The 24,818-nt window shown below is 38.9% G+C and overlaps 1 protein-coding gene and 1 long non-coding RNA gene across 3 annotated transcripts in view; one reads left to right on the top strand and one right to left on the bottom strand.

The window, feature by feature from the left end:
* The window catches only part of Pard3b (par-3 family cell polarity regulator beta), a 1,032,172-nt gene that overhangs the window by 451,065 nt on the left and 556,289 nt on the right, over window positions 1-24,818 (bottom strand). The window lies entirely within an intron of this gene.
* LOC147006051 (uncharacterized) lies at window positions 14,485-16,096 on the top strand. The gene is made up of 3 exons (XR_015047356.1): window positions 14,485-14,728; window positions 14,854-15,115; window positions 15,733-16,096. It is a non-coding gene; the product is annotated as an uncharacterized LOC147006051 (long non-coding RNA).

Raw genomic sequence — 24,818 nt, 5'->3', positions numbered from 1 at the left:
AGCAGCTAGGAACCAGAAGTGTCTGCACAGACCTTCCTGTACACACTAACCCCCTCTATAAAACAAACAGCAAAAGTAATTGCTTGGTGTGAGAGGAAAAAAAAGCAGCAGGAAGATGGATGGGCAGGGAGGCATCCCTGTTATTAGTTTAAGAGTGTTCCAAATGGGGCCATCTCCAGACTCACAAATGTCCTATATTGCAAAGTAGTGCTTGATTCACGCATGCAAGTGGTAATAACCCAGCCTTTCAAATCCTGGGGGAATGCAGCAGCCCACAGGGCCAATGCTCAATTTCCCAGAAGCCCAGGTCAGACCTGAAAGCATCCATGCTGAACCTTTTATGGCCCTCATTTCATTAAATGCTGTGCTTAGGGCTCAGCAGGAGCAAGCTCTGGATGTCTTTGCCTTGCCTCCCAGATGTGTAATTAGCCTGTGTTGTAAGCAGCTTACTTTATGCAAGAATTATGTTTCACATGCAATCATTTTGTCAGTTACAAAAATTCAGACAAAGGGTTTAAAGAAAAGAATGAACATGATTTTTATATATAAAGCAAAAAGCCATACCTGGCACTTCTGCCAGAATATTTTATAATAAGCTTAACCATTGTTAACTTTTGCCTAAGTAAATTCTAAGGAATTCAAGGGATAAAACCTTTGTAATAATAAACAAAATTTCACCACAGCGAAGGGATGGGACACCTGCAAGACACATAGTTTTCTGACTTTGTTTTAATTATTATTATTAATCCTCTGAAAAAAAGCCTTAGGTCACTATTTTAAGCATAAAAGGTGTTTGGACAATTGGATTATATAAAATTCAGAATGTGAGTATCCTCCTGCAGTGGGAGCAGAGGCTCTGCCCAGCAGCAGGGAGCCATCTTAGTTTTGATTGTCTTTTCAGAGAATACAGAAATGGAAAGGCTGTGAGTTGAGTGGGCACAAGACAGGCATGCTGTGGCCTAAGGATGCTGTTTTAATAAATGGCAACCATCTTTTCTCTTTATAACACCTGCCAATGCACGGACAGAAGTGGGAACACCTGTTGATCTCCATGTGAGCAAATGCAAACCACTTTAAAACGGTTTCTCCCTCTGGGTAATGTACAAAGTTCAGTGAAGAATCAGAGGTGATGATGAGGATTTGCTGTTGTTTGGTTGGCTTTATTTATTTATTTATTTATTTATTTATTTGAGATTGTATTATAATGATTCTCCCTTCCTTTTCCTCCAAATCCTCCTGTCTCCTATACGTCCTCCTCTGCTCTCCTTCAAATTCTTGCCTCTTTTTGCCAACTAATTGTTGTTAGATATATGTATGTATCTGATTTTTTAATTAGTACTTGCCTTTGTTATATCCATATATAACAATAACATTCCTTAATAAAATCTACTTTTTCTGTGTGATGTTACTTGTGTGTATGTTTTCATGGCTCTGAACTATGTGCTAAATTGTCTAGAATTAACTACAAATTTAATACCATGTTTTTGATCATTAAAAAACAAAGAAGCCAAGTCAATGCCAGCATAGGTAGGAGAAAGGCACAGAGAGCAAAATGTAGGCAGTGCTGCTATAGACTGAATGAAAGGAAAAACAAATGATGATTATAGGTAGCTTACCAGTGTCTATTTTAAATTTATGTCTTTATTTTGATTTCGCAAAGTTCATAGATATTCATATTAGTTTTTTTACCACTGACATAGATGAAGAAAACTATAGAAATTATTTATATTTGAGATTTTTGTCTTACTTGTTAACATGCATCCCCTCCCACTAAAAGCTGGCAGAATAAGGAAACTAGCAAAAGCGGGAGTTGCTAAAAACCAACCAATCAACCAACCAAACAAACAAAAACAAAAATCAGATTTTGGTAAGTAGAAGGTTAAACTAATATCCAGAAACAAATGTCAGGAAATGGCCTTTCTTCACTGCCTGTGCCATATAAAATGACCTTTAATGTGATGCTGGGTCAAAGCATACAAACCACCAGGAAAACCGAATCAGGCAAACATTTCTACCTGGAATTCTACACGTGTAAACCCACTGCTTGGGCAGAGGAGGCTGAGGGATCTTAAGCCAACAGCGACTTCCAGACAAACTTGGAGTGCATGAGATTCTATCTCAAAGAAACAAAAACAAACAAAACAAATACAGCAATCTCCTCCCCTTAAAACAAATAAATCTGAAAAAACGGTATAAGACATTAGAACCTCAATTGCATACCATCAACATGTATATTTGTAGCACTTGTTTTATTTATATTAAAATGGCTAATAAAAATGAAATGAAGGAATATTTTATGTTAGGGGAAGTATATGTGTTGGTGTATTAGAATTCAGATAAGCTATCTGATTTTTTTTAATTAGTACTTGCCTTTGTTACTATTGAGAAATGGTGGGTTTTTCTGTTTTGCACTTATTCTTTCCTGTTGTAAAAGTAGATTAGAGTCAGTATGAGGGTGGACACCTTTGATCCTAGTACATAGGACTGGTAAATCTCTGTGACTTCTAGGCTAGACTTGCCTAGATAGAACATTTCAGGGAATTCAAAGCTATATAATGAGATTGTGTCTCAAAACAAACAAACAAGCAAGCAAACAAATAGACACCCCAGTAGATTAGAAAAACTTTATATTAAAAATGCCATAAATATTTAAGAAGCAATAATTCACTGGTTGACGTACATACTTAAATTTTTTTCTAGTGTATTTTTTGTGTGGAAGAGATATACTCGTGTGTGGTGAGGGGTGGTGTATATGTAAATGTGGAAGTCAGAAGACAATGCTTTGGAACTGGTTCTCTCTTAGTGGGTCTGGGGATCGAACTCAGGTGCCCAGGCTGGCGCAAGGGCCTTTACAGCTGACCCACCTTGCTGACCCAAGAATACATGCATTTTTATGAATGTGAGATGGAAGAACAAATGTACAACATAACAATTCAGTGACCTACAAAAGGAATTTTAATCCTAGGCACAGAAGCCCATTTAGACACTGGGCTCTTAGGTGACCTGTTTCCAACATGTTTGGATCAGAATTCCTTAGTGTTGCAGGTTAACCATCTCGAAAAGACAGTTGAGTATCAAGGCTGAGGTGACCATGAAACAAATAACATCAACAGAACTTATTACACTAGGCATAGTGCCTGCCCCTCTCTACTCACCACTCTGCCTACTGCTTGGGAAGTGGTGCTGACTGACAGGGAACATCCCCTGGATATCTAAGTCTGCAAGATTCTCAGCTTTCTAGAGGAGGTCTCTCTGACTTCAGGTTGTGCTCACTTAAGGCTGTTTTAACTAACTCAACCAACCAACCAGACTCCCTCTAAAACTTCCTCCAGTTCTGTCAGTGAATGTGGGAGAACCTTGGGAATTTCTCTGATAAAGATAATTCTGGAAAAAAATATCATGAGACTTGTGAGAGCCTTTTAATCAGTATATTTGTAGAGTCTTTGAGTAGGAAGGAATTCATCTTTCACTATGATTGTTTATTTGTTTGTTTGTTTCAAGACAGGGTTTTTCTGTGTAGCTCTGGCTATTCTTGAACTCACTCTGTAGAATAGGCTGGCCTGGAACTCAAAGAGATCTGCCTGCCTTTGCCTCCAGAGCGCTAGGATTAAAAGTGTGCACCACCACTACTAGACTGCAGCTTTCATTATGGGATACACATGCTTTAGGCAACCTGTGGTCTGAGGATCATAGGAGATATATAGAACACTGGTATGTACCCATAGCTTGAAAGAAAGCATATCTGAGCCCAGACTAGACTAATCAAACCCCAGCTAACCTGCAGATATAAGAAGCACAAATAAATATCTGATTGTACACAACACAATTTGGGAAAAATTATAGAACATTCCCTTCTAATTCTGGGCAGATTTCTCCTTTCCCATCAAACTCTTTCAGTCAAAGGACAAGCCTTTCCCTACTCCATCATGGAGCCTAACATCACATGGGTCAGCAGCTGGGTCAGAGAACAAGAAAGTTCCAGAGCAAAATTCTTACAGGTTACCAACTAGGGTTCAGAGAGCTTAGAGTACCATGGTTAATCCTTTCACTGCCCTAATTGCTTTATCACGATTTGTGAACAAAGCCTGAGATGGTTTGTATATGCTCAGCCCAGGAAGTGGCACTATTAGAAGATGTGGCCCTGTAGGAGTGGTGTGCCCCTGTGGGTGTGGGCTTTAAGACCTTTTCCTAGCTGCCTGGAAACCAGTATTCTGTTAGTGACCTTCAGATGAAGATATAGAACTCTCAACTTCTCCTGCATCATGTCTGCCTAGATGCTGCCATGTTCCTGCCTTGATGATAATGGACTGAACCTCTGAACCTGTAAGCCAGCCCCAATTAAATGTTGTCTTTGTAAGAGTTGCCTTAGTCATGGTGTCTGTTCACAGCAGTAAAACCCTAACTAAGACAAATTTGGTTCACAATGAGTATGACCGTCAAGCATAGAGTGCCACAGAAGTAAGCATGCCACACAGAAAAGACACAGAGCTTGAAGCTCTCAGTGTTTAGGAGTTATTCCTGAAGGGAAAGGGGAGTTAAGTTTAGTTTCCTATAACTATGTTTCCCTCTCTCCTTAACCCTCCTTCCCTTCCCACCTCCTCCTATTCCTTCCTCTATCTCACTCCCCCTCCTGCAGTTTGGATAGGGAAGCTTCCATAATAGTTAAAGACAACAAATTACAGGTTACTTTCATTGAACTCTTAAGAGGTATAATGGCTACTGAATGGCATCTTTCCCCATTAGAGTCTAAGTACAAGGGCGGTCTATAGAGCAATCCGCATTCCAAGCACATGCACCATTATTTAGGGTATAATGGCTCTAAAAAAAGATACGACAGTCTTTTTCCTCAACTCAAGAATTTTCAAGGAAGAACTGAATCTTACTTTCCTTTATTTTCTACAACTGAAACAGTAAATACTCATTTTTAGGTCAGCAAACAATGCACATTAATTCTAACACAATGCTGTAAGAGTGCTAGTGTGGCCTGCAAAGGGGCACAGTTTGTAAAGTACATCAAAATTATTCAAAATTTAAGAAAGAAGGGAATATTTGAGGAGGAGTAGGGAAATGGAATTTTTGCCAATTGGTTAATGGTTGTGAGATAAAATAAATGATAAAAACAAAACCATTTTTATCCTGGTTTTTTTTTTTTTTCCTGCTGTCTGAGCTGCATCTAATGTGACTCCAGCAGGAAACCAATCCTGTTAGTCTGCTACTAATGATAAATAATTCTAAATTCCAAACAGGGATAGAGGAATCTCAGTGGGTAACAACCATTTAAAATTCATAGTGATGTTTACTATTGTAATGAAAATGTTCTTAGTATATGTAATATGCCATTTGCAGATAGACATATAATTTTCCTTTTATCTTAATAATTAAATCAATTACTCTGTTTAAATTAATTGTTAGACAAAAGTGACTATAAAATAAGAAGTCATTTAGGTCCTATAGAGGATAAGAATTCATCCAAATTAAAATGTGAATACCTCTTCCTATTGTTCATTATGTGACAGACAAATTGAAGGTAGAAGGGAATCTACCCAGAGTTGATTCATGAGGAAAGTAAGTGAATCTGCAAGTCAGCCATTGCTCCAAAACATAGCAGGCGACCAAATTATCCCTAAAGTGGGTTGTTACACACAGTAAACTGCATACTCACAGTCTGTGTTTCTACAGGTTGGCTGGAGTTTAATCAGCTCAGGCTGGGCTCAGTGCACTATATGCTTGCCTCCCAGCTACTGAGGGATGCATATGCTCCCAATGTCCCAATCACTCACATCCTCACATTCCTCAGATCACTGGATACCTGAATCTTGTTAATCACATGATTTGAGACAGATAGCAAAAGTCAACATGCTTTTCAAGTATTTGGTCACATAACATCTGCTCACATCAAACGACCAAATACATTGACATGGCTAAGTTCACAGACAACTGTAGGGAAACAGGCTCTCTAACGATACTGAGATCTTAACAAGGGTGTAGCAACATAATGCTACTATATGGATGTGAATACTTGAATTCCACTCACCAACTGGATGCCATTGTTTTGATGCATGATTCTTACCAAGGGCCAATGATAAAACACACAGTGTTTATTTTTCTCTTCCTGGATCATGCCCTCACTGACAGAGTGACACTTCCTGTTGTCTCAACAGAATTGACTTGTGGGCCTGCGATTTTATCTCACAATGAAGAAAATGGGGTGCTCTCCTTCTTGAACTCTGTGTTCCTGAAGGTAGAACTGGTCAGAGGGAGGCAGCTCTATTTAGACGGCTTAAACTACTGGCACTGCTCTTCACTTGTTCTTGCTTTTCCTGGGTACTCAACTTCTAAAGTCTCTTCTTCCTTGCTATAATATGTCTATGAAAGCAAGACAAGGGTGAGGAAATACATTTTTATTGCTTTAATTCTGGTAAAATCAGCATGTAAATGTGAAAATTTTAAAAGTTCAGAACAGTTCCAATCAATATTTTGCTAAATGAAGGTTGGGCGGGACTCCTTTCCTTCATGAACCAACGTAACTGCATTTTCCAACATAGGCATGTAGATTGCTCACAGACTACGTAAGAATGATCTCAATTGAGTTCAAGCCTAAGGAGTTCAGCTTCTACAAGTAATCCGAAGTATTCTCTGTTAACTTCAAAGGAAGCCTCATCTCAGCATAATTAATGAATGTGTGTGTGTTTTTAGTCAAGTGCTTTCTTGATCGACTAGACCTACAGGTTTTAGGATATGTCAAAATCATACATGAGAAAAATTCCCATGTATGTTCATGTATGTCTGTGTTTACCACAGAAATTATTTTCAATGGCTCTGAAAATGTGATAGAATAAAAGGTCTTTCATATTTATTTCCAAGTACTTTGTGTCTCAACATCTCGACTGGGTCTTTGACAAACTTCCCATCATCAGTAGATGAATCCCCTACTCCCCATTGCATTTTAGCTTTCTTTGTCTCATGCCTAAGGTTCTCAGCAGCTTCTTCCTACTCCTATAATGAATTGCCATGTTGCCCATTTTAACTATGCCATGTCACTGTGAGCTAAGGACAGAGATTGTATTTCATTCAAACGCTGAATTCATTTAGTATCCGGGAGGGCATGCATCTAATACATATTTGTTGTGGGATTACTTCATCAATATTGTTGACATTTCTCTGCCACACTGCCCCTTAGAAATAATGGTATCAAAGGGCACAGAATGTGACAGCCATATCTTGTATCTTATCTATAAAAACAGCTCTTTTAACATTTCTAACCTGAACTTTCCAGCATGTCTTTTAGAATAGAAATCATTCACATGTTGCCAATACCTTCTCTTGTGTTGTACAGGAGATTGTCTCTAACTAAAATACCTGTTCTCCCCTCACTGAATTTTGAGATCTGACTACACACTGAGACCCACCAAAGCCCATCTCGACTGCTGTCTCTCTGTGTTTCAATGCTCACCTAAGCTGTTAGAGTACTTTATGTGTAACTAGAGTGGAGCACTAATCACACAACATCTACTCTTCATACAAATCTTTGAGGATAGGAACGGTCACAAGGACCACTTATGTTTATACCACTAATATCTATCAAATACATGCCTGAGGACAAGCAGAGGGAATATAACAGATACTGTTGCTGACAGATACTCCTTGGTTTCTTTCTCTATATACCAAGCTACATTTTGTTAAAAAAAAAAACTTTTAAAGAGTATGTTAATTAACTTCCAGCACTGAAATTAAAACCATTTGAGAGGCTGGTAGACTATTTGTACAGGAATTACTATTAACACTGTCCTCTTGGCCAGTTGGTATCTTGAAATGTTAGTAATGTTTTTGGGATGACTGCAGCAGATGGAGTGACTGCCCTTCCCTGTTGCTATAATAATGCTTAGCATAATCATGACTGCTTACTCTTTGATGCCAAGAAAGGGCTGATCTATGCAAGGGAAACAGTCTGTAGAAGTTTCCAAGAGAGTGACACATTTCTTTTTTCTCATCTGATTGATCACAGCTACACCTATGTTTTGATATTCTGCTATTCATATCTACACTACTGTGACAATTGTTATCATTTGGCAACCACCCTCCTTAAATTAAGCCCATAAAGGTAATTTTTTAAAAAAATTTTATAATTAAACATAACTATATCTACATTAACACCTTGCTAGTTGATTTTAAAAGTTTGAATTCGGCCAGTGAACATTCCCTGTAAATAAAACTGAAAAACAAACAAAAAGTTGCTTTGACATATTTATTTTTACCTACTGGAGCACCAGCTTGGATGTAAGAACTAAATCAACATTCTTTATATGTTCAGTCTCTCCCGGGCCTTGTCATTTAAACCATTAGTCACAGGTACAGATAGTCCAGAACAATTTTTATAGTTATGGAGCTTGAAAGAAGGACCTGAATCATTATTCAAACATGTTAAAGATTAAAATAAAACAGGGAAGAGAGACCCCTGATGGGTTGTTTTTTTGGTAAGGTTACCATTGATCCCCAGCCTCTTTGTTCTAGGTGCTGGGTCCCAGAATTTTAGCAATATCAAAAGGAGGGCAGTTGCTAAATGAATATGAGTGACATGGAAAGACTCCAGTCTCATAGTAGTACATATAAAGTACTGAGTACTGAAAGTCATGGATGTTTACCTGCCTCCTCAGTTTTTTTCCTCTAAGTGGGAGGAGAAAGAACTTACACACTAAAAATATGGAATAAAATAAATCTGAGAGGTATATCCAAAGAGTAATTTATACATTATTTAGTAATTTGCTGTACTGTGAGATATTCCATATTTACATATATAAATATAGGTGCATATTCTACACATACCCATATCTTAAGCTGTCATTTAATATTATACAACTGCATACATATTCAGGCCTTAACTTCCTAAGGAAGCCCTCCTGTGTGTGCTTCAACACTGCACATGAGCAAAACTCACTAGAATAATCTCCCCCACTCTCCTGAAAAGAAACAGAAAGGAAAACTTAAAATAAATGATCTTCCTTTTATTTTCTTCATTCTTTGAACAGTGGTAATTAACATTTACTCAATACTGTGCTCAATCATCTGTCTCCCCTGGGACAGCACTTTCAATTAAACCTCTTATTTCACCCAAGAACGCCTGTTCTCATTGACCATAGCACTTCTGATTCTCGGATTTATGATAATCGAATGCACATCTCCTCCGGAGGAGAATGGCCTTATGCATCCCGATTGTTCTCAGCCCAGCAGTGAAGTGAAAAACAAACTCATTCCACCCGGAAGCCAGGAAGGAAGCTGCATTTGTTTAACACAGCTAGGGGCCTTTCACTACCTGCCCAATGACCTTGACCAACTCTCTGCCCTGGCCTCTCCATATGCTGGCTGCCCCCTGCCTGGCTGGGAGTTCCAGATAAGAGAGGCCAACTCCCCTGAGAGCCATTGAGAGCTGAGAGAAGAAGCAACACAATCTTTGGGTTATATATCAAAGGTTTAAGAAGGAAAAGAGTCATTTACATGTGAGAGTGATTCTTTTCTTCAAGGAACTCCACAGGTTAAAGAGAAGACTCTTTCTTGGTGGGAGTGAAAGCAGGGACTTGAGCTTCAGCCTAGCCACTAGGGAGAGGTGGCCTTTTGTCTTTATTTTCCTCTCAACCAGGATAAACAGTACTTGGTGTCTGTTGCAGGAGTGCACAAATAATAGTGACATGTTATTAACTTTGCCAGTGTGAAAAATTACTTATTTATTTACAATCACACTCTGTTATGCAGCTGGAGACAAGGCTCTATCTAGAGTCCTTGCATTCTCCGTGACATAGCGAGTAAGTCACAGTTATGTAGAGGAAGCCTGCACCCACAAATCAACAGCCTTCATCTTTGTTTAATTTCTTTGCATGCCTACACAGCACATAAAATTATCCAGTTAATAATTGCATTAATATTTATTTATATAATTTATTTACAGCTTGTCTAGTATGAAGAGGAGCTTAGGGGTCCTGTATTTATGATTACACCAAAAATATCTGCCAAATCCTCAACAGGTCACAAGAGCTGAACACACACAGTGTTCTAATAGAACAACCCAGAAAACAGCTTTTGAGTATTAAAGATGACTTAAACCTTAATGAAGACTATTTATAATCTAGTCATTTTCTTTATGTGGGAAGGCAATGAGCTTTAAACAATTGGTGGCTGTGGCCATGGCATGGTGGTTCTTCCTTAGAAACCACACTGAACACTTAGTTTTCTTGTAAACGTGCTCCTTGCAACTTGAAGAATTCTTTTTCTTCAAAAGAAGTAATAGTAAATTTTATATGGACTACAGGACTCTATTGTACTTTAAATATACCTGACAATATGAAGTAATTTACATTCTAATAAAGGAATTGTCCTGAATAATATCTAGGGAAATTCACCAACTTTCCCACTCAGAAAAGAAGGAAAACAAAGAAAAAAAGGACCACCTCTGTTTGCACACTGGCTGTGGAAATGAAGCTCTTTATGGTGGCTATGGAGGCTGTGACATCAGGGGAGGACCAAAGGAGGGGCTCCCTCTGCACCTATTACTATGGCAACTAGTGCTGTCATGGCAGAAGGTCAAAGACATAGACATGAGAAAGATAACTGCTGGCAATTTGCTAGCTCTCCACTTACTTAGGAGCTGGCAGTCTGTGGGTCAAATGCTCCCTCGGCATGCTGAAGTGTGAAAGAAAAACACAGGCAGAGGAGGATTCCTGCTGCCCATTCATATCTACAGATCATTCATAATTCAGGTCCTGTCTGAACTGAGTGTAGGCCAAGATATCAAGCATAGAAATTCAAAGAGTAGTGTTCGGAAGGAGGAAGGATCTCAGGAGACCATTTACTTCAAACTCCTTTTATAGATAAGAAAGTTCATTTTGTTTGTTTATTGTCATATCACTTTTATTTAACAATGTTAGCATTATTTGCTTACAACTAATGGACACAATTGAACTCTTATGACTTCATCCCAGTTCAGAGTGCTATCGTCTCAAAGAGTAAATATCAAAGGTTGGAGAAATGGGATATGTATGTGTCTTTAGGGACAGCAGTGATTGACATTGTGAGAGGGTGTCTGCCTATGTCAAGAATCCTGGGTCATGCCGGGCGTGGTGGCGCACGCCTTTAATCCCAGCACTCGGGAGGCAGAGGCAGGCGGATTTCTGAGTTCGAGGCCAGCCTGGTCTACAAAGTGAGTTCCAGGACAGCCAAGGCTACACAGAGAAACCCTGTCTCGAAAAACCAAAAAAAAAAAAAAAAAAAAAAGAATCCTGGGTCATGATATAGTAGACTATAACCATATTAGCCATCAGTGAAATATCTCTTTGAAATATGACTTTGGGGCCATTACCATCCATACTGAGAATCTGTTTTCCTATGCCTGGCCCCCTTTCTGGTCCTGAGACTTGCGTTGTCTAAGAGAGTAAGCCAGAAACTCTACTGGGCAGACTCTCACTTCATTTCTTATAGTCCCCCCCCTCCCCCGCCCGCCAATAAAAAGCCTCTCAGGAGAAACAGCTTATCTTGGCTCATAGTGTGAGCATCTAATTCATCATGCCCGGAAGTTAGTGGTGGTGGGAGCTTGATGTGGCTGGTCACATTGCATTCATGCAGAAATGGAGAGGGAACCGTACTGGTGATCAGCACACTGTCACCTTTTTACTTAGTACAGGACATCAGGCCTTGGAATGATGCTTTCACATTTAAAGTGAGCCTTCTGACCTTGATTAACATAATCACAATACTCCCTGGTAGTGTCCTGAGGATCCTGTCAAGTTGGCAATCAATATTAGCTCTCATACCACTCTAGCTCTTACTAACTCTGTATCTTTTGTGGTCAGTGTCCTGAGAGTGCTACATAAAGATTTTCTTAGTCTTTGGAAGCTGAGAACAATTTGAAAGAAGAAACCAGGTTAGTAATGCACAAGAGCTTGCATCCCTCGATAGACAGGAAAGGGAGGTCACCAGGAAGGGCTTTCCAGCCAGGTAGATCCCACAGCTGAATGCAGTTGCTTGACTAAGTCTTTATAACATGACCAAAAGCACCACTTGTATGGCCCACAGAGCCCTGAGAAGGAATCGATCATTATCAGGAGACTTTATGTTTGGGGTGGTTTGCCAAATGATAGGTAACTCTAAACATAAAACATGCAGGCAAGGGGCATCTATTAGACCTTAAATCCACACTGCATTGGCTTTCTGTGTAGTTTTAGAAAAAGTATCTTAACGGCAAAATTTATTCCTGAAGTTGTTTCTCCTTGACTCTGTTTTGTATTTCAGTCTTTTCTCCACTGTCCATGCCTTGTGCTTTAACACTTCCTCAACATCTTTTCTCTCCTTATTCTTCAGATCTATCCAGGGTCCTGTCTCACAAATGTAATTTTCCATTATTTGAAATCTTTTGACTATGGTGATTTCTTGACTTTTAAAAGGGCTTTGCCTTCTGCTTTTCTGGAACCTTCTCCTTTGCTGTTGATATCTCAAATTCTACTCTGAATTGGTGCAACTATTTCTCTTCTGTGAGCTTTCCCCACAGATGACAAGCCTGTTTAGATTCCCTTCGCCAACAGAAATTAGCATGTGTCAGCTAATGGAGTTCAGGGTATCATGTTTTAGAATATCCAGTGCATGGCACAGTGTGGAGCAGAAACAATTGTTCAGTAAACATTGTATCATGTTAACACAGAATCATGGGAGTTCAGACAATACCATAGCATACATAGAGTCCCATTATCTCTTGAAGAAATAGGAGGCTCAAGAAGACAGTCTTCATGAATGTCAGCTTCTCTCGGAACATCATAGAAGAAAAGTGTGGCATAAAAGTAATTATGAATTAGATATTCTAATTGGATGTTTTTCTGTTTGGTTATTTTTTGGCTTCTTTTCATGTTAAATTGAGTGCATTTATTTTCTTTCTTTAGTGGAAAGTCAAATGTCTAAAGGTAAAAAGCACAGCTACTGGAAAGGGGAACAAAGGAGGGGCTGCCTTCAGGTCAGGCTGAGGGTGAATAACTCACCCAGGAATGCAAAGGCAGATAATTCCAAGATCCAGAACCACTGGATCCCATAGTTACTGTTTTGGTTAGGGTTTATGATGCTGTGATGAAGCATCGTGACCAAAAGCAAGATGGGAAGAAAAGGATTTATTGGGCTTCCACATAGTAGTCTATCACTGAAGGAAGTCAAGACAAGAGCTCAAACAGGGCAAGGACCTGCAGGCAGGAGCTGATGCAGACCATGGAGGGGTGCTGGTTACTGGCTTGCTCCCACAACTTGCTCAGCCTGTTTTCTTATAGAATCAAGGACCACCATCCCAGGGATGACTCCACTCACAATGAGCTGGACTCTCCGTCAATGACTCTAGCTTGTGTCAAGTTGATATAACACTATCCAGTGCAAATATTCAACAAATACCTGCCCATGGAAGCACCCATAGCCACGAATGAATCTCCAGTAATGGGGCTGTCCTGGGAGGTGAGGATTTTTTTTTCTCTCCTTGCTACCATTGTTTCCATTGTCACCCTCTGGCATTATAATATAATATACTCTACTTTTGTGCTTCTGTGGTCCTGGGGATTTAATCCAGGAAGTTGTGCCCAACCAATGGAGCACTTAGTTCCATCCACCATCCTGGAAATGAATGTATTCAGTAACTGAGAGATAACATAGAGTAGTATATGCATCCAAAAGCAAAAAAGAAAGAGAGAGAGAGAGAGAGAGAGAGAGAGAGAGAGAGAGAGAGAGAGAGAACTACCAGAAAATTGAAATAACATCTCAAGTTCTTAAGCAATCCTTCCTCGGGCCCTAAGCCTCTAAGAAATGTAAAGAATTAATTACCGAAAGACTAGGTGATAAAAGTCCTTCATATAACTCAATAAGTGGCCAGGAAACATAATTGAACTCCTTTGTAATTGAATATCCTGCCATCCAGGGCAGATTTTAAAGAACGGTAAACTTAAAGAGACATAACAGTATTAAGTGTTCTTTTGTCTTCTTTTTTTTTTTTTTTTAACATTTGTAATGAAACACTCTCTTTCAAAAAGAACTAGGAATTCAGTAGAGCCTCACTTAGGCAACAACAATAGCTGAATAGTATATGACTTGTACATGGGTGTCTTGATTTAAATAATTATAATATCTTAAAGGAAAATGCATCTTAACCTCTGTGATGTTTTATTATATGTGACAAGTTCAGAGAAAGGGCACCTATCTACTGTTGCATTATGCGTCCCGTGTCTGCACGCTCATTAAAAATAATGAGAACATATTTAAAAGTCATTGCCCAGAGAATCTTCAGGGACAGGGCACGGGAAGAGGTAAGCAGCAACAGATTGTTATTTAAGTGTCTATCTTTGTTTTATCAGACCTTCGGAAAGAAAATGCCAGTGATCTTAAGTTGGTCTTCTCTACTGATAAAGATGACATAGTCTCTGGGGAAATGCAGCTGGGAAGCATGTTGAGAGATCTCTAAGTACGCGTTCCAAAGGAAACAGACTACAGTGGCTGCTTCACATATGTGCTGTTCACTCTGCAACAGCTGGGAAAGTCAGCCACCACTTTCTTCCCCTAATTTTCAAATAGCCTTTACACAACAAACACATTTTCTTATCTTACACCAGATCTACCTTCATGAGCAACTGATCACAGACGTGGAGGCAATTAAGGAAATCAAGAGCATTCCCAGAGTTCCGTGTCCACCTTCTCTCGCAGCTGCTCCATGGCAACAGCTGGGGTAAATTACTGGCAACATTTGGCTAACTAGATGGCGAAGGGGACATAGGGGGTTGTTGGTCAATATATTACATTTTTTGGAGGTGTTTAAATATGTATTTTAGGAAATATCTGTTCCTTTTCTAGACTCATGAAGCCTAATCACAGTGGCGGTAGCCACTAACAAGACATAACATCTGCGCTGTGAAGGCAGGACTGAAACTCACAGCCCTTCCTTGTTAGCTTTGGAAGAACATGTTAATTAGAGGCCCCAGCACTCTGAAGAGCCTTGAGATCTTTACAGCACAAGGCACTTCTGCATCCACTGCTTTCAATCTCCAACAAAAGCAGTCTTGTGTTAAAAGCCATGAAGCATTTACATTCTGACACCTGGAAGCCGCAGACTCAGGTACAATGACCAGTACTCCCGCCTTCTGTTTCAATGAGGCTTTACCAGGACATTTATCATCATCAATTTTATCAAACCTAGATTGTGCTGACAGGGTTTAGAAACATTCTTTCAGGTGTAAGCGGTTCCCAGAGAGTAGCAAATGACTATTAATCCCTTAGCCTCCTGGTGGTTGAGCTCTTCAAAGGGCTGGCAGAGATGAACCCCAGAGTGGAGTCAAAATAGGTACAACATTTATCTCTTCAAAAGGAGATCTTACTTAAAAATAGTTCTGATAGTTTGGGAAAGGGTGTGTGTGTGTTTGAGGGTGGGTGGGTTTGGACCCAGCCTGAAGTAGCTGTGGCACATGTGCAGTCAGATAAAACTGTATCCTCAAGTGAACTTCTAGGGGAAATCTTCAACATACCATCTGTGGTGGTTTGAATAGGTATGGCCCCATAGACATGTGTTTGAGTGTTTGGCCCATGAAGAGTGACACTATTAGGGGGTATGGCCTTGTTGGAATAGATGTGGCCTTACTGGAGGAAGTGTGTCACTGTGGAGGCAGGCTTTGACATTTTATGTATGCTCAAACCATGCCCAGTGACACAGTCTTCTTCTGTTTTTGGCTCATCCAGCACCACGTCTGACTGCAGGCTACCATGCTTCCTGCCAAAGGAATAATGGACTGAACTTCTGAAACTGGAAGCCAGCCCCAATTAAATATTTCAATTTATAAGTGTTTCCTTGGTCATAATGTCTCTTCACAGCAATGAAAACATTACTAAGACACCATAATTGGGCATGTATATGATTAAACATCAGATGCATTATGGGAAGGGAGGGATACTTGTAACAGAATAACCTAACCTACCAATTAAAACAGAGAACCATTCTCACCACACCCTTTAGTAATCAAAACTCCTCTTTCTCTTGAACTACACAACAGGAAGTGCTATAACTGGGGGTCTTTAGTAGTTGCACTTCTGTGGTTCCTGCTCCCCTGAAATGCAATCTGACCTTTTCTACTGCTTCCCTTTAAATAAATAAATAAATAAATAAAATCATTGTTACCTTTGTAAATCTCTGTGGGTTTTTTATCCAAATTTCTTGAATAAGAAAACAAGAGCCTGGCAACATCTGACTCTGACTACTGTTAAGAGAGTAGCAGTGGAACATGGCGGCTACACAGGGACAATGGGAAGTTCCTTACTTTGTAGCATCTGATGAAGCAGACAGAGAAAGAGGGAGAATTAAGCAGAACAAAAAAACCCACAGCCTCCAAAACATTTCCCTTCCGCTGTGTCGAAGTCTACAAGTTACAAGGTGGCATGTAACAAATTCTGAGCACAATCCAATTGAGTGTGGAAATTTAAACACACAATCGAGTTGGGCTTGAAGTCAAGTACAATTGAGTTTGCCTAAATGGATCAGGTGTAATTGAGTTGGGTAACTGGATTGCACTAACCACTGGCCCTTTGCCAGAATGAGGGGCTCCTGGCCAAAAAGGCACAACTCAATTGGGCTTGGAATTTTCACAGAAAATTTTTTCAGAGAACTTGAAATTGGTCACAGAATACAGAAGTAGGATCTGGAATTTGGCTGTTGAAGCTTACCAGCTCCAGCCACTGGGTTCTCCTAACCACTTCAGTTCTTTGTTCTTACCACAAATCTATTTTCCAACCATTCTGCAAGTTGAGTAAACACTGAACTCATCAGAAGGGTGTGTTGAACAAAGCTCTGTGTCCAGTCTCTGAAGTCTGACTCAGCAGGTCTGGAAGAGCAGCATCTGCAGGTCTGTCAAGTCCCTGAGTGATTACCACTACCCCAGGTCCCTGAGACCACTCTTGGGAACCAATGTTCTAACAAACTTACTGTTATTATTATTAAAGCATTTAGACATACTTTCACATTATCTCTAACATTTTCAAATATACTTATTGTCATGTCTTCATGATTTTACAACTGGATTGTATCCTTATAACCTATGTATCTTTATAACCTATGGAGAAAGTTATTTACATTCAATATAGCTGCCCAACTCATATTGTGCCATGCTATTGCTGCTGTAGTTTCTGAATCTTTCTGTTCAAAACATGAGATTGCTGTGTATGTTTTGATTTGTTTTAAAAGTGTCCATCACAGATAAGATGTGATCTGTACACTGGAAACATGAACAGCTTGAGTAATATATGGCATTTATTTATACAGCCTACACTGAAATGTGGTAGAGTCACAGGACACACCAACGGGTGTGAGCACTATTTGGCACCCAGAGCATGTTAGCAGCTGTGCTTGGGTTGTTCTTCCATCAGTTCTACAAGCTACATGGTGTTTTGATCCTCACTTGACAAATGTGGAAACACAGGTACTAAAACGTTGAGTATGAGTACAAAGCAGGACTTTGCATCTAGTCCATAAGACTCTTAAACGTGAATTTTAATGGCCATTTCTCTATAATTCTCAAAGTCTGATGGAGAGATGCACCTGTACAAGAGGTTCTTAGTAAGCATCCCAACATCTCTTTTCCCTTTCAAAATTATTCCAAATAACACTACTTCTCATACTTAGCCCCATGCTCAAGAAACTATCCTGTTGGGGTGTCTAAAAGCTGCTTGATGGATTTGAGTGACTGATGGCAGTATGTTCTTCTGTTGTCTTGCTTTGCATTTTGAAATCCTGTACATTCATCAAGACCCATCTCAAATACTATCTATCATACTCATAAAGTTCTTCTTGATCTAGAACATTCCTGGAATCCTATAATACTTGATTTGTATCATTTGTTTCACTGGTAACTCTTCTTTATGGACTAGAAAGTCCTTGAAGATAGCATTGACTCAGTTCTGGAGTTCATATCTCAGAGACTGGATAAGGATTTCCCTGGTATTGCCAGTAGAACACTATGCCTCCCAAGCAAAGGCCTTCCAAATGCTAAGCTCCCTCAGTGAGTTACACATACACAAAAACAGGAAAGGAAGAGGGAGACCTAGAAAGAAGGGATTTGGTAGGCGCTTGAAGAGGAAAAGAGAGGACAATGAAGGGAATTTGATTAGAGATTATTATATATGTGTGAATTTATAAAAGAAAATCCAATTTAAAACAGCCAACACATATTAGCTGAACAGAAATGTAGTAGGAAGGAATGGACATTTTGCAGAAAGCTCAAGTGGAAACAGCCACCCTGCACTCCATCTTAAATCATTTAGAGATTTTTATTTTGAGAATCTATAGAGTACAGCAGTGTATGGTTTTTCATAATAATTTTAACTGCTAATCCAAACTCTTAAACTTTGATTTACTGTAAAATTATTTTGAAATTATCCTTCAATTTCTGTTACTTATTCACAAACAGCCTCTATAATATCCTTTCTTCCTTAAGTACCTTGGTTAATTAAGCATGGGATCGTTTGAATCAAATAGCCAAGGGGAATAAAATAATGTATCAGTTAAATGAGGTTCATCTAAGATTTCATACCAAAATTCTTCCATGATTTATGATGTTAAGTAATTTGACATTTGAAGGTGCTGTTATTTTTTTCCCGTTTAATAACAAGCTAAGCCTGGGGGCCTTGGAGCCACATCTCATTTGCTGCTCTGAGGTCACAGGCACAGGTAGCTGTGGTAGAATTGAAACACTAAGCCAAACCACAGTTGAAGGCACCTCCACCTATGTGCATTCTATTTGTGCTTCACAAGAGCAATCCTCCTAAGTGAAGGTCAAATCAGCATGACAAACGTGGCTACGTTTTTTTGGTTCTCAATCATGCAGTGTGGGAGAAACTTGCTTGAAATACAGTTAATCCCACTTGCACAGGCCAGCATTTAATAGCAGCCAAATGTGGCAGGTAGAAATTATAAACACATTTGAAATTTTCTCAGCTCGTTTTACCCACCAGGGTTGCTGTGATTTTCAGGATAATTTAAAGACAAGGCAGCAAGTCAGAAAATGAAATGTTAAAGAGATTAACAAAGAAAGGGCAGAATGTGATTTCCTCACTAATAAATGAAGGAAGACATGCAAATAATACATGCACAATTCATAGGAGGAAAATAACTCAGAGTCTTTCTCTGTGTCTTCCTTTCTCTCTGTCTGTCTGTCTGTCTGTCTGTCTGTCTCTCTCTCTCTCTCTCTCACCTCCCTTCCTTCTCCTGTCCCCTCAATTATGCTGATTAGTTTTTGTCACAAACCTAGACTCACTTGGAAATAGAGAGCATTGGACTCCCTCAGATTAGCCTGTTGGCATGCCATTATTTTGGCTGCTATTTGATGAAGGGATATATATATATATATATATATATATATATATATATATATATTACTGGGCAAGCTTGTAAGCAGTGATCGATTGTCAGTGGTGTGTACTGCAAGTTCTTGCCTTGGTCTCCCTCAGTGATAGACTATAACCTGTAAGTTAAAACAATCCCTTTCTTCCCCATGCTGCCTTTGCTCCTTGTTTTATCATAACTATAGGAACAGAAACTAGATCAGCAATAAAGAGAAACTCTTTGGTTCTGTGGGTCTTTTCTCAATAGACGGATTCCCTTATCTTATTCTTTGTATAAGAAAAAAGTAAATAAAAAGAATTTCAAGGGCTAAGGGTAGGAAAAGAACTTGTGGCCATATCTTTATTAGGCCAGATCCACAGCCAAACAAGCTGGCAGTTCTCATTCTGAGTTGAGATGCAGACATAGCAGTTACCTTGTCCAGTCCATCCTCAACACCAATTCCCAAGTATCTGCTGGGAAAATATTCTTTATGTGGATGCCTCTTAACTACACACTTAGCCAATCAAGAGGTGAAGACATCAAAGTGTGTTCCACTCTAGATCCGGAAGGATACGTTTTGAGGCTGCCATTTTGATAAGGATACTAGGAACAGCTAAATCCTTGTGATGTTACTACACAAATTCCTTTTTTTTTTTTTTTTGATTGTCAGTGAAGCTGAAATACTCAGAAAGGCTCGCTATTCATGCCATAAAACTTGTGACACTAAATAATCACTCAAGAGAAAGGCAGGAAGGTGCACACATAGTAAGTTCAGCAGGATACTCTCTGGTGTCAGGTTAGGAACAATGATCAGGAAATGGATACTGAGACATTCGGAATGACAGAGGGTCACATCTGAGAGACAATCCCGTATTGACATTTCCTGTAGACCTGCTGACCACATGCTCCTCTGGCTGTAAGCATTAACACTCTCTAAGAAGCTAAAGATAACAAGAAATACGGACAATTTAGCTGCCAGAAGACAGGCCAGACAGAAGGGCCAGGGCTCTGATGAAATAGCCTAACTTAGTCAAGGAGAGAAGACTTTCTCTAGAACAGGAACAAATAAACAGTTTGTTTTCTTTAAAGGAGCTAGGAAGGACAAAAGCAGGAAGTGTTGTCCTTCCTCCATTCCTGAGGCTCTCCGTGGAGAGTCAAGCTTGCTTATCAATCATGCCAGAGCAGGAGAGAGGAAAGCCACAACACCTTCTACAGTAGAAAGGAAACGCAAAGCTGTATCACCCAACGCACTCCTTAGTTCAGTCTTTCAGCAAGTCCCGTGCATGGGATGCAATCAGGTAATTGCTATCAAGAAATGTGAATATGACTTCTTTTTAAACTTCCTGTAGGCTTCTTGGTCCTTAGTGCCCAAGGCAGCCTATTGTGCTAGGGAAAAACAAAATCAAAACAAACAAACAACAAAAACAACAAAAACCTATTTGTTTCTTCCAAACAAAGATTCTGGGTTGCTACGAAATAGGTACTTACTAGCACCCCCCACTTCCCACAAACATACACCCTAGCCTCTCTTTGCTATGATTACTAAAGTGTACCAAATATTGGATATTTTATTGTCAAATATTGAGACTCTAGATATTTGCCAGATAGCTTTAAAAGAATTAATACTAACCATATGTCCTCCATATTATGAATAAGATAAAAACAATGAGAACAAATAATTTATTTTCATTTATAATCTCATAGTTATACAATTAATTTAATATGTTCCCTGGTGGGCTCAGTCTATGATGTCATTCTGGAACAGAAATTGAATTTTACTAAAGTCTATTAAATGAGAGCAAAATAATGCACAGAGACTGTCTCACTTCTAGATCTGATGGGCTATAAATTTGTATTTGGTATTTATTATTTTGGATCCCAGAATAGTAAATAGAAAAGCTACACTGTTTGAAAGGGGTGGTTGCTCTTAGCCAAGCTCTTGGAAATTGTAGCTATAGTGTAATATAATATTCACACTCTTATCAAGGAAGGGAGGCTCTGGAAGAAATAATTGGAATTAATGATACTGAGAGCTTACAAATGGCCAGAGAGAATTCCAAGAGCTTTGTATGTATTATCTCCTTTAATCCTCACAAAAACATCATCCAGATAGGAGAATAACCTCAGAGTGATCTGGAAAGCTCCCAATCATACCGAGAAGTGGCTGATACAGAAATGGAATAGGAGGAGTTATGGACTTCAGAGACTATTCCAGGTATTAGGAAACCCCCGTCCCTCTTCCCATTTCTTGGGAGGAACTTGATGTATTATGCAACTATGCTTTTAATTTAGAAATTTAGAGGCAAACTTATTTGGATTTTTAAGAATTGAATTATTGAATTTGGTAAAATTACATGTGAAATTATATTTAAAATTTTTTAAAAAAATGTTTTTGAATTGTAAACTCAATAGTACATAGCTCTTTGCTTATTGTCCAGGGAAAAAAGAGGAAAAGTTTCTAGAAGATGGGATTAGCCTTGAAATCAGAAACTCCAGAGGACATATAGGAGCAAGCTTAAGGAGTTCTCAGATAGGAATGGAGGATTCTGAGGGTTTAAGTGACCAGTGAGAGCTTTGTCACTGGGATTCTCTTGCAATAAGGGATGGTTGGAATGTGTTCCTTTAGCGTAGAGCTTTATTCCTTCCAGAATCATAGTTCAAGGAAAGGACACATTTTCCCCTTTTTTCTGAAATATGAGCATAGTCTCCTGAGGCTTTAGGATAATTTTCATCTCTGTCGTCCAGGAGTAAATGATAAGGAAACAGACTTCTAGTATTCATATACACACTAACTCTTTTTATTGTTTCTTTTTAACTTTGGCCCTCCTAGAGGAAGCCTGGGGATAAACAAAAGATTGAAAAACCCTCTACATTTCAGAGGACAATATTTGGACTTTGGTCTTCTTTATCTCTCTTGGCAGAGTAGGATCTTCATTTCAGGTCTGTGTGTGTTATGGGGCATTTCCTTGCCAAGAAACAAGCGATCAGAAGACAAGCTCCAATATCTGGTTCTCTTTCCTTCATGTGGATCCTGGGTCAGCTCATCATCAGTTTTGGCAGCAAGGGCCTTTTCCACTGAGCCATGTGTCTTATGTGTCTAACACTTTTGATAGAAAATGAAGTGGGATAGATTTAAATATTCTAAGTAATTCACTTTCTCCTTGTGTATTTGTGAGGTTGAGAAGTTTTAATAACATTACCTTCTTGCCGCTATCTGCTTTGGGCAGAGCTCAATGTGAAGAATAAATAGGTTTTCATTATTTTTTGTACTCCTAGAATCTCCACCTTTGTCCTGAAAAAGTAGTAGGTGATTTGTTGAACTGATGATTAATGGATTAATGGTTTAAAGAAAGGCAGTATGTTTATTTTCCAATCTATATAATATCACTTCACATGTTTGATAAGTTATCTCTAAACAGCCCCCTAGATAGCCACTGATCTACCAATTCAACTTCATTGATTGCTCACACCCATGTGGCACTCTCCTGTCACCTACATATGTCCTCATCGTTCATTACAGATTCAGAGGAAAGTAAGATGCAAAAGAAAAGGTACCCAGAGTCCTTTATCACATTTTCTTTGTTGTTGTTGAGTATAAAAGTCCTTTTAAATTTCCTATGACCATCCTAAAAGCAAAGTATTTCAATAAATTAAAGTGTACTCATGGTTAACATTAAAACCCCAATATGTTAGGTGTATTTCTTTACAATTATTTTTCAAGGCCTTAAAATAATTTGATAATGTTCCATGTAGAATTGTATGCCCTATATCTCAATTAGTATCATGCTATAGATTTTCTCAAACTACAAATAATTCTTCATCAATATCACTTTAGGTACTTATATTTCAGTGGAGAAATAGTTTGTTATTTATCTAACCAACAACTTTGAGTTGTACAGCATCAAACATGTTACTGTGCTATATAAGAGAAAAAGTCGATGTACATGAATTTTTATGCATCTTTGATCTTCAATTTAGAGAAAAATGACTAGAGAAGTATTTCTGTGTGGGAGGAGATTCGTTTTGAGTGACTGATGGCCCCTTTCTAGGGACTCAGTAGAGGCTCAGTTCTTTTGTTCAGAGTAACTGCATTTCTCCACAGACCCCTTTACGAGTCTTGTGTCCACGTTGAATACTCTCCTGTTTCTATTTCCATTCACTTATTATTTTCGTTTTGAAGTGATATTTTATTAATTCCTAAAAATTATTTTTAAAATTAATTTTACATACTTTATTATAAAAAACATAAATAAAATCATCACACACTACAATTCACCAGATCCAAAGTCTATGCAACTTAATAAGTACTGATCCAGTTAGAAAGGCATTTACAATGACTGTGTACCTTCACATTAAATGTTATATACTTAGACTCAGTTGCATCTTATGTACATATCAACTCCTAAAACAAAACAAAGATTCATGACAGACTTAGAAAACTAAAAAAAAAAAAAAAAAAAAAAAGGCAAAAAAAAGCTTGTTATCTTTTACATAACTTACATCCCTCTGACTAAAAAGAAAATTTTATATATTTTGATCACCCTTTCCTAGAATTCCTTACAAACCTACCCCTACCTCTGTAACTATCCAACTTCCTGTCTTCATCCTTGCTTCTCTTTCTCCTCCTCTTCCTCTTCCTGCTCCTCTCATTTAAAAGCCTAAAAACTCCAATTTCTGCTACTAAAAATACTCTTGGCTATAGGGCTAACCCCTGGATCATGGTTGTCCTACCATGATCACACCCTTAAATAAAATATATTCTCCTTCTACCAGAAGCCATCAGTTGGCAGTAGTTATGCAGCTAGGGGTTAAACTTCCTGCCCACTCACTAGTGCTTCATTTTAGAATTTTGTCTGGTTTTAACTTGTACAGGCCTTGTGCATGCTGTTGTTACTGCTGTGTTCAGTTGTGTATAACTGCTCTGTTTAGTTCAGAAAAGACTGTTTTGTTGTAATTGCCCAGTGATTTTGGCTCCTATAATCTTTCTGCCCTTCTCTTCTACAATGTCCCCTGAGCTTTATGGGGAGGTATGTGACACAGATGTTCCATTTGGAGCTGGCGACTCTGAAGTCTCTTATTCTCTGGATGGCGAACAGTAGTAGCTCTCTGTGTTAGTCATCATCTAATACAGGAAGCGGCTTCTTGTTGATAGTTGTTAGATGCATTAAATCTATGGATATAGCAGTAAGTTCTTGGAGCCAGTTTACTACCATGCTGTTTAGTAGAATACCAGTAGTAAATTTTCCCCTAGGGTCTATGAACTATGTACAAACAGGTTCCAATGGTACCAAGTCTGTATTCCTTCTTGTGGATCAGAACTTAATCCAACCAGAAAGTCTTTGGTTACTTCTAAACCCTTCACCAGAGAGTATATTTTGCAAGGTCATTCATAACTACAGCTCACAGGATCACTGACAGGGAGACCTGATAGCAGCATGTAGAGCATCTTCTAGAG

This window comes from Mus caroli, unplaced genomic scaffold (genome assembly GCF_978045245.1).
Source record: "Mus caroli unplaced genomic scaffold, Mus_caroli_1 scaffold_1, whole genome shotgun sequence".
In the NCBI taxonomy this organism is placed as follows: domain Eukaryota; kingdom Metazoa; phylum Chordata; class Mammalia; order Rodentia; family Muridae; genus Mus; species Mus caroli.
This window is presented reverse-complemented; position numbering and strand designations above follow the sequence as displayed.